Source organism: Rattus norvegicus, chromosome 1 (assembly GCF_021556685.1).
Source record: "Rattus norvegicus strain SHRSP/BbbUtx chromosome 1, alternate assembly SHRSP_T2T, whole genome shotgun sequence".
NCBI lineage: Eukaryota > Metazoa > Chordata > Mammalia > Rodentia > Muridae > Rattus > Rattus norvegicus.
The window spans coordinates 63201714-63211164 of record NC_141534.1 but is presented as its reverse complement, the minus strand read 5'-3'; the positions used below and the strand labels follow the sequence as shown (position 1 = coordinate 63211164).

The following is a 9451-nucleotide window of genomic DNA, read 5'->3' as shown; positions in this document are numbered from 1 at the left end:
GTTCCAGCCCCTGAGGGTTCTCTGCCTGCCTGGTGTTTCTTTGTGCTTTATGTCTGGCAAGGTGAATATGTGGCCCATACTAGGAATATTTTTGAAGACAACTGCCCTGGGTTCCCATGCTAAAATTCAATTAGGGACTGACAGGGACCTAAATAACAACAAGACAGTGCCAAGACCATGAGTTCCAAAATCAAGAGCAAATGGGGCCTTGATGGTATCCTGTGCTGATCTGACAGGAGTCAGCACACACAATTCTCCTGCACATCCAATGCCCCTTGGAAAAATCCTCTGTCAAGGGTAAGTGATGCCTCATGAGAATGAACTGTCAGCTTAGGACAAGACACTTGGGACTACTATCCTGAACTCACCAGTCTCAGATGAATGGGCTTTGAAAAGTTTTCAGGACACAGAATAGGGGTGTGTAAGCAAGTGCAGGTAATCCTTGGGTAACACATAGTTCCTGAGGAGGTTCTGAGAGCTGTTGGATCCACTCCTGGAAAAGGCAGCATTGTGTTCAGGGGGGTAAGAAAGCATGAGTCTGCTGATGTTTTCACAGTATTGCATGGGAACAGTAACAATGCCCTTAGGAGCAGGATGTCCTAACACTCTCAGATCAAGCAGACAGCCTAGAGCCTATTAAGCCCATATCCCAAGAGAATGCCGCTCATGTGTGAAGCTTCTATAGCCAGGAAGCTGGAGCAGGGAACATTGACATTGTCTCAGTTAGGGGTTTACTGCTGAGAACAGACACACCATGACCAATGCAGCTCTTATGAGGACAACATTAATGGACACAGGATTGCAGGTTCAGAGACTCAGTCCAGTATCATCAAGCTGGGAGCATGGCAGCATCCAGGCAGTCATGGTGCCAGAGTAAGTGAGAGGTCTACATATTCATCTGAAGGCTTCTTGGGGAAGATTGACTTGCATGTGGATAGGAAAAGGGTTTTAAAGCCCATGCCCACAGTGACACACCTACTTTAACAAGACCACGCCTCCTAATATTGCCACTCCCTGAGCTAAGCATATACAAACCATCATAGACATCTTGCAGGAGGGTGGTACTGTTCTATCAGAGAGAAGCCTCTGCTCCCGTTAATATACTGAGGTCAACCCTGGGTAGGGCACAGAGCCCTCCACACATCCTGGGACTCAGGGAGGCATCCTATGAAAGAGCTTTTTCCTAGAAGGACACATGGGTGCAGGCCTCCCTTCCAGCCAGGCTGTAGGGAGTCTCCAATGCTAAACTCTGTCTTTTTGCAGAAGTGAAACAATGAAAATCCACCCTTAACAGTACAGTGAATAGCAAAAATGGTGAAAGGTATAAAAAGAACCAATTAGTACCAGAGCATGAGGATTGGTTTTATATGAAATGTGGGTGGGTGCAGTGCAGTATCCTCCTCCATGTACCCACATGTTCAGTAACTACCCTGTTCGATGCAGCTTTACACAGAACCATCTGGAATCCATTCACTGAGGGACTCCATCCCTGGACTGGAAGCCACAGGTGGGACTTTTGTATCCAGGTCTCCCAGCCCTGGGACAGGGATGCATGGATAAAGTGGAGAGAAGCAGACTGGAATGGTGCAGAGGTTATCCTGCCAACAACCCCAAGCCCCCAGCTGCATGACAATGTAGAACAGCGAGCAGTTTCCCAGCCAGCCTCACTCCCCATAGACAGACTTCTTCCAGTCCCTCCTTATGCCAAGGAAAGAAAAGCAAAAAAAGTAGGGGCAGGGAAAGAAAAATTGCTCTACTCCCAGGAGCCAAGGACAAGCCCCCTCCAATCCTCTGATCTGACCCCATAACCAGCCACAGCCAAGTCCTGGGCTCATCTCTAGAGGCACATGGACCCAGGCAGATGAGCCCTTGAATCACAATCGGCTCCTCAAAAGCATCCTATGGGTGTCAGTCCTAAGTCCATGAATCGGAGGTGCTCTGCACAGCTATTCAGAGAAGCCTTCTCTTGATCTCTGTGAAGATCTCTCTGTTGGATGTCAGAGGAGGGTGTCCATCCAGCATCAATCCAGGGACTGTGGCCCTCTAATGTGTTAGCCCATGTGAACCTCCCCACAGAGCCCCACCTGTCCTTGTGCAACTCCTCCTTGATCGCCTTTTATAGGAAGATATTTAGGGTCCCTTGCAGGAGGCAGGGAAAATGGCACACAGCTGAGGGTGGTAGACAAAACTGGGAACACATCAAATATTGAGTTGGTGTGAGGCTCCCTAAGCCATGCTTGGGCAGGTCTGTGCCAGCGATCCCATAAGACCCTTTGATTCTCCCCATGTACACAGCAGGAACCAATTGCCAGGCCTACCCTCTGCCCAGAGCAAAGGGAGATTGGAACTTGGATTCCAACCCTGGCCATTCCTATAATACCTGACCTTGTAACCCTTGCTCCTTTTGGGGCTCAACAGTCCCCCTCAAATGTAGACAACAATGTCTAGATGGTGTTCACAGCTTTTCTTGCCTGAAACTGTGCTTTGTTTGATACTACAAACCAGGAAGTAGGGACTTAAACTTGAGATCACTGACTCAGGCTAGGGAGGACTCCAGGGCACCTGAGCTCAGCTGCAAAGGCAGAAGCTGAACAACAGTGAGCAGAGGTGGCACATTTTGCTGTTTCTTTCCTTTTCTGCTCTCAGGCCTTTCAGTGAACTCTACAGATGAGGATCTTTCCTCCCAGGCTTAGTGTCTGCAGCCATGAGAGTCCTCTACAGGGGACTCCAAACCCCAGAAGAGTCTTCAGAAGGAAAGCGCTACACACTGCACTGCCCCCAGCAATCTGAGAAACAGAGACCCTTTCTGGGCTTGGGCCAGTCAGTGCTCAATAGTTAGCTTCTGGCTGCACTGGCTGCTCACAAATAACACAGCAGACTGGGTCCTGTGACCTGGCTGTCACAGACTGTGATTGAGAATTCATTTCAACTGTGTCAGCATAGCCACTCTGTTCCTTCTGGCCCCAGGTTGCACAGGGCTCCTTGTCCTCATACATGCCTCTTCCATCACTGGACCTTAATATTTAAAGTGAGCCCTACACTCAGGATGGACTTGGTTTTCTATACATCATGCCAACCTCTGTGTGATAGGAAGTGTCTGCCTGTGTATGCATACCCCCTTATGTGCCTAGGTGTCCATGCATACCACTACTCCATGTCCTGTCAGAGGCCATCCTCTGGACAGGTCCTCACGCCTGCATGTCAGACCACCTGTCTTCAAGCCCCAACCCCTCCCCACTCCACAGATGCTGAGCTTGTGGGCTTTGCTGATGCATCCAACATTGATGGGGGTTTTGGGGATTGAAACTCAATTCCTTACCCTTGGGAGGCAAGTGCTCTGCCTATCCCTGCAGCTTTGTCTCAGGTGTTTGATGATAACCTAGAGCCTTTCTGAGGATTTATGAAATCAGTGTCATCTTGATGGGTCAGTTTAGAAACACAGCTTTGTTTTTTTTTTTATTTTTTTTAACAGTGTACCATCATTTTGAGGCTAATCATTCAGAATTCAATGAAAAAGTGACACCCTGAGTGTAGACATGGCGACTTTGAAGCAGGAGGCATAGAAAACATTCAAAACAGAGAACCGAGGAGAGGTAAACATCTTACAGGCTTTGATTTCTAAAAGCCTTAAATCTCTCCATAGCCCACAGAAGCCAGAGCCTTGAAGCCCTTCCCAACCATGTCATGACAGGTCCTATTGTGACCTCATGAGGAGCGACTGTGAGGCGTCCCAGCCAACAGATGTTAAGCTGTTGCCAGGCCTGGATTTCTTTGAGTGCTTTGAGAGGAGGTGTGGAGTGGAGCCCTCTGCGACTTGGTTGTATCTTGTGAGCTGTGTGTGGTTGTATTGGATTTTACTGTACTGTGTATATGTGTATGTATCAGTGTGTGTAAGAGAGTGTGTGCTGACAGATTTGCCTGTGTGTGAGTGTGTGTACACTTTCGCTTGTGTGTTTGTCAGTATATGTAGGAGTGTGTGAGTTTACAGGTTTGTTTGTGTGTATGTTTGTATGTGTGTACCACTTCTTTTGTGTGTGTGTGTGTCCCTGTGTGTGTGTGTGTGTGTGTGTGTGTGTGTGTCTGTGATGTGCATTTTTCCAGGTTTACTTGTGTGTAAGTATGTGTGTGCCTGTTCCTACGTGAGTGTGTTTTGTATGAATCTGGGTGTTTGTCTGTGTGTGTGCCTGTGTGTGTGTGTGTGTGTGTGTGTGTGTTTGTGTGTGCACGCACGTGCCCATCCCCTTTTGCCCCTTGTATCTATATTACCTGCACCTCAGTGCAAAAGAGTGTAGAGGCTAGAAGTCACCCTGGCTCCTGTTCCTGAGGCAGGTCCTCAACCTCATTTTCAAGACAGGCTCTCTCACTGGCCTGCAGCTGCCCAAGTACCTGTCTTGGCTCTCCAGTGGCTCCCAGGAATTTGATATGCCAACCCCATAATATCAGATTAAAGGCCTACGTAGACTGCTGGCTGCTTATTTATGGATTGATTTTTTTCTATGTGTTTAAGAGATAGAATTAGGCCATATATTCTCAAGACCACTGGCTATTTCCTTATTGTGGTTTTGTTTTATTTATTTATTTATTTATTTATTTATTTATTTATTTATTTATTTATTTATTATGGATTGCTGGATTCATTTTGGTGGTGGTTTTTATGTTCTCACATGCTATATTACTGCTTTGATTATTTACGGTTCTGCAGTCGGATGATTAACTCTATCTCCATTTTCAATGCCCTGCGGTTTCATCCTTTTACATTATTCCTGTTTCTCCATTTATTGAGTACAAGCAATCATTGGCTTAGACTTGATACAAATTTGCCCTTTGTGACACTTTGACTCTTCGGCCTTTGTTTAAGGTTTACTATTCACTGATATTTAACTGCCTCATTCCTTGTGGTTGGTTAATTTTAATTTTCAGTATTTTGCTCTGGAGAGTTGTGGATTTTTGTGGATCACTAGGTCCTGAAATTCAATGGAGTTTTCCCTTAAGTGTTGGCTTTTTACATTTGTTTGTTTTGTCTTATACTAATTCTTTCTCCTCTCGTTTCTTTCATCTGACCTTTTTCTTCAAACTACATCCATTCACAGTATTGATCAGCTTTGGCCGCCCAATCCTATTGTAGTATAACGATTTTTATTTTCATCATTACATTTAGTATTTGTGTGCTCTTGGCTTTCTCTTTTGGGGATGGTTATTTGGGTGGCTTTTACTTATGATTCTTCATATTTCCCCCTGTTCATAATTTTACTCTATTTTTCTAGTCTAGTCTTTTCTTTGTTATTATTTTTTTCTTTTTGTTTCATTTGTTTCTTTTAGGTTCCACATGTGTAATTTTAGTTCCTGAATTGCTCCATCTTTTTCATTATTTGATTCCATTTGTTTGTTATTTTTAGGTAGCATTAGTACTGATAAAATGCCTACAGAGACTGAGGAAGAGTTACCACCTTCTAGTCCCGATCCCAGTATCTCTCAGGAGGGAACCTTTCATTCCCAATATAAAGTACTGAAGACTATTGGAAAAGGAAGCCATGCCAAGGTCCTCCTGGCCCACCGCCGGCTCACAGGAACCCCAGTGGCGGTCAAAGTTCTCCGAAAGAACAAGCAGTGGTTCCGGCCAGCCATGACAGAAGCAAACATAATGAGAAAGATCAACCACCCCAACATTGTTTCTCTCTTACAAGTCATTGAAAACAAAACTAGAATATACCTCATAATGGAGCTGGTGGAAGGCCAACAACTCTACCAGTACATCAGAGAGTCAGGGCACATAGAGGAGGATGAGGCCCGGCAAATATTTGAACAGATATTATCAGCAGTGAGCTACTGCCATGGAAAGGGGATTGTTCACCGAGACCTGAAAGTGGACAATATAATGATTGATAAAAACAAAAAGGTCAAAGTCATCGACTTTGGGCTTAGCACCGAAACACAACCTGGACAAATGCTAAACCAGCACTGCGGTGCGTATTCTTTTGGTTTCCCGGAACGCTTCCTTGGACTTCTGTATGACGGGATAAAGAATGATATGTGGACAATAGGAGTGGTCTTGTATTATATGGTAGTGGGAAAGCTCCCATTTGATTCTGTGATCATCCAAGAATTACAAAAACAAGTTGTTGCAGGGGGGTATCCTGCCCCCTGTGGGGTTTCAGAAGAACTGGAGAACCTCCTTAGTCAATTACTAACAGTAAATCCAATGTATAGACCAACAGCCAGCGAGGTGATGAAACACGCCTGGTTCAAAGAACACGGGAAGAGGTTCACAGTTCGCTGTGAAGAACTGCTTCCCCTCAGGCCAGACCCTGAAATTTTGGGTGCGATGAAATGCATGGGATTTCAAGCCTCTGTAATAAAATACTCCCTAATAAAAAGAAAATATAATGAGGAAATGGCAACTTATTGCTTCCTACAACAGCAGGCTCTCCCGGGGTATGGCTGCACAGCCCAGGCACAGCAAGTGAGTCCCATTGCAGCCCCATTTCCTAGCCTTGATCCTGCTGCTGCTTTTAGATTACAAAGAAAGAGGAGTGGAAGCCTGCCAGTCCTTGACACCTTGCAGGTGTCATTCTCCCAAGGTCACGTATCTCATTATGGCCAGAAGGTTCATACAAAAGGAGGAAGAAGGTCCACTGTGGCTGGTCGTCTCAGGCCACTACCGATGACACCTACACAGGACCACTATCACAAATGTGCCATGAGTGTCCCATACATTCAAACAACAAGCATCTTCAGTGAGAAGAGTAGCAACAAGGAAATAAAAGAAGATAATCTACTCTCCCACAGAGCCCCATTAGAGGATAAGCCCATCTCCAGCAGGGTCCGGCACAGAGGTTTTAAGGGGTGGACCAGGAATATAGCAAATGCCCTGATAAAGCTTTGTTGCTGCTTGCCAAGGAGAAAGAAACCTCGCCTGGGGCAGAACAGAATCTCACCCCAGAAATGAGCCACAGGGAGAGTCCAGATAACAAGCAGCAGGCACAGCCCAGGTACCTTCGTGCTTTGTCCTTTCTAGTTTGTTCTATGCTGGTCCTTCCTCTGTCTCTGCTTTCCATTTTCCCCACAATTCTTACCTTGTATCTTCTCTAAGTTCTTTTATGAGGTTTCCCCAACACCAAGCCTTCTCCCTCTTCTTGATTTCTCCTCTTCCCAGCAGGGACTCAATATGAATTCCCCACTCTACAGAGTTTTCTTGTTGACCCATCCCTTCAGATGGACTCCAGCTCCCCCTTAGGCCAATAGCTCCCACAGGGTGAGGACTAGAGATTCATGGGCTCATGGACTCATCCATGGGCTACTGGTTCTAGCACATGTGGTCATCAATCACAAGTGCTGCAGAACAGAGTCTTATGTTTTCAAATGTAACATCCCACTCCTTTAAGCCTTAAAATTAATAACAAGGTTTGTCACTGAATAAGTATCAACAACCTAGTTTGTTGGTTATTGTTGATGGTCAGAATCCTGCATGCATGCATATTGTTTTGCATACTGATTTTTTCATTCCTAAGACCTAGCAATTGATATATATATATATATATATATATATATATATATATATATATATATGTAACATTTCTAAATGATTTCTTTCAAAAATCTTAACTGAGAAGTAGAAGAGAAGATTTGATAAAATAATAAGGCAATCAAAGCTCCAAATGGTAATCTAAGTATTCTACCGCATAAGATTTTTGCTTAGAATAAATTGACTTTTTTTCTCTCACAGTGCCATCTTGAAATTCTGTCATGTCCTGAGTATAAACAGGAGGTGATTTCAGACACATGGCCAAGGAAAAGACACCAGCAGAAGCTACAGCACCAACAGGAGAAACAGCAATAGCACCAGCAGCATTAGCAGCAGAAGGAGGAGGAGGAGGAGAAAGATGAGGAAGAGGAGGATTCCCCAACACCAATCTCCTCCCTCCTCTTGATTTCTCCTCTTCCCAGCAGGGACCCAATATGAATGATGAGTTCCCCACTCTACAGAGTTGTCTTGTTGACCCATCCCTTCAGATGGACTCCATCTCCCCCTTAGGCCAATAGCTCCACAGGGTGAGAACTAGAGGGTCATGGGATCATGGACTCTTCCATGGGCTACTAATCCATAGATAAACGGGCCTGTAATACCAGACACTCAAGACACACAGTAGGTAGGGGGATCAGAACTTCAAGGCTAGCCTGGTCTACATCATGAGTTTAAGATCAGCTTGGACAACTTAGTGACACCCTTTTCCTAGAGGTGAGGAGGGCTAAGGCTACTAACTCAGTGGTAGAGTACTCGTGGGGAAACAGACTGCTGTCCATTGATACCTCTCCTTCCTTGCTCGGAAATACACAATGGTATTAGAAGCATCATAGGTTCCTGGCCTAGCATCCACTATTCTATTTGCTACATCATTAAGGGTGCAGTTTTTGGTATTTTGGTCAGGGATCAAATCTATGAAATAAAACTTAAGCAATACTCTCATTGCTGTAATAGTGGGAGGTGGATGATAAATGCTTGCCCACCTGCATCAGTACAAAGCTGGTTCCTTGGACTCCCTGCAAACACATCACTGCTAACTGTGTGCCTTGTATAGGCTTTTCCAGCACTGTCATAGCTTGAAAACCTTCCCTGCTATGGACCCTTGAGTGGGCATCCTGCCTTTCTCAGTCTCAGAATGGAGCAAAGATCCCCTGCTCACCTCTAGGCTCACAGGTCAGGGACCTCTTCCATCCCATAGTGAACAAGACTGGCACAGCTGCACACACCTTGGAAAAAGAATGTATTGGCAACCCTTAACAAAAAAGATGGTTCTTACTTTCGATTATGGCATTCTATAAAATACGGGTATTTCCTGGTATAATTACACATGTCATTGATTGTGTGTGTGCGTATGTTTTTTGAGGTTGGAGGGGGATAATTCATTTCTCTAAGCCCCTTCCTCAATGCTGGGTGATAAACATTGACTCTCATATAGATTTTAATAATTATACATTTATTTATATATTTTTAAGATTCTTTTATTTTTCCAACTTTTGTAGCTCTTTCTGTGTGTGTGTGTGTGTGTGTGTGTGTGTGTGTGTGTATGTGTGTGTGTGTGTTTAATTAGATATAATACTCAGGGTCAGTAATCCTACCCTTGAGCTACCTTATAACTTTTTATGTTTTAAACAGCTTTATTATGATATCTTTGATATATAAAGCTGATATGTGCTAGAGGTGAGCATCTTGATGTTCTTAAAGACATGTTCTTCCTCAGATACAGAACGCGAGCTGGCTAAAATCCTTGCTACTCCTGCAGATTAACCTTGTCATGCACTGAAGCAATGGGACACATACTAAGCACACTCCCTGAGATGCCTCCTAAGTTGGTAGCACTGGCTCCATCCCAGGCACAGCTGGAGTGGGCAGCTGTAAGGTTGAGGACCTGCACTCAGGACACTGGGCTCCAGGAGCACCTCACCTGCTGGT

At 44.9% G+C, this 9451-nt stretch overlaps 1 pseudogene across 1 annotated transcript; it reads left to right on the top strand.

The window, feature by feature from the left end:
* Nucleotides 1–3747: 3747 nt before the first annotated feature.
* Nucleotides 3748–8856, top strand: LOC134485089 (sperm motility kinase Y-like; annotated as a pseudogene). The gene is made up of 3 exons (XR_015646213.1): nucleotides 3748–3827; nucleotides 5397–6989; nucleotides 7724–8856. The product of XR_015646213.1 is annotated as a sperm motility kinase Y-like, transcript variant X2 (transcript).
* The last annotated feature ends 595 nt before the right edge of the window (nucleotides 8857–9451 follow it).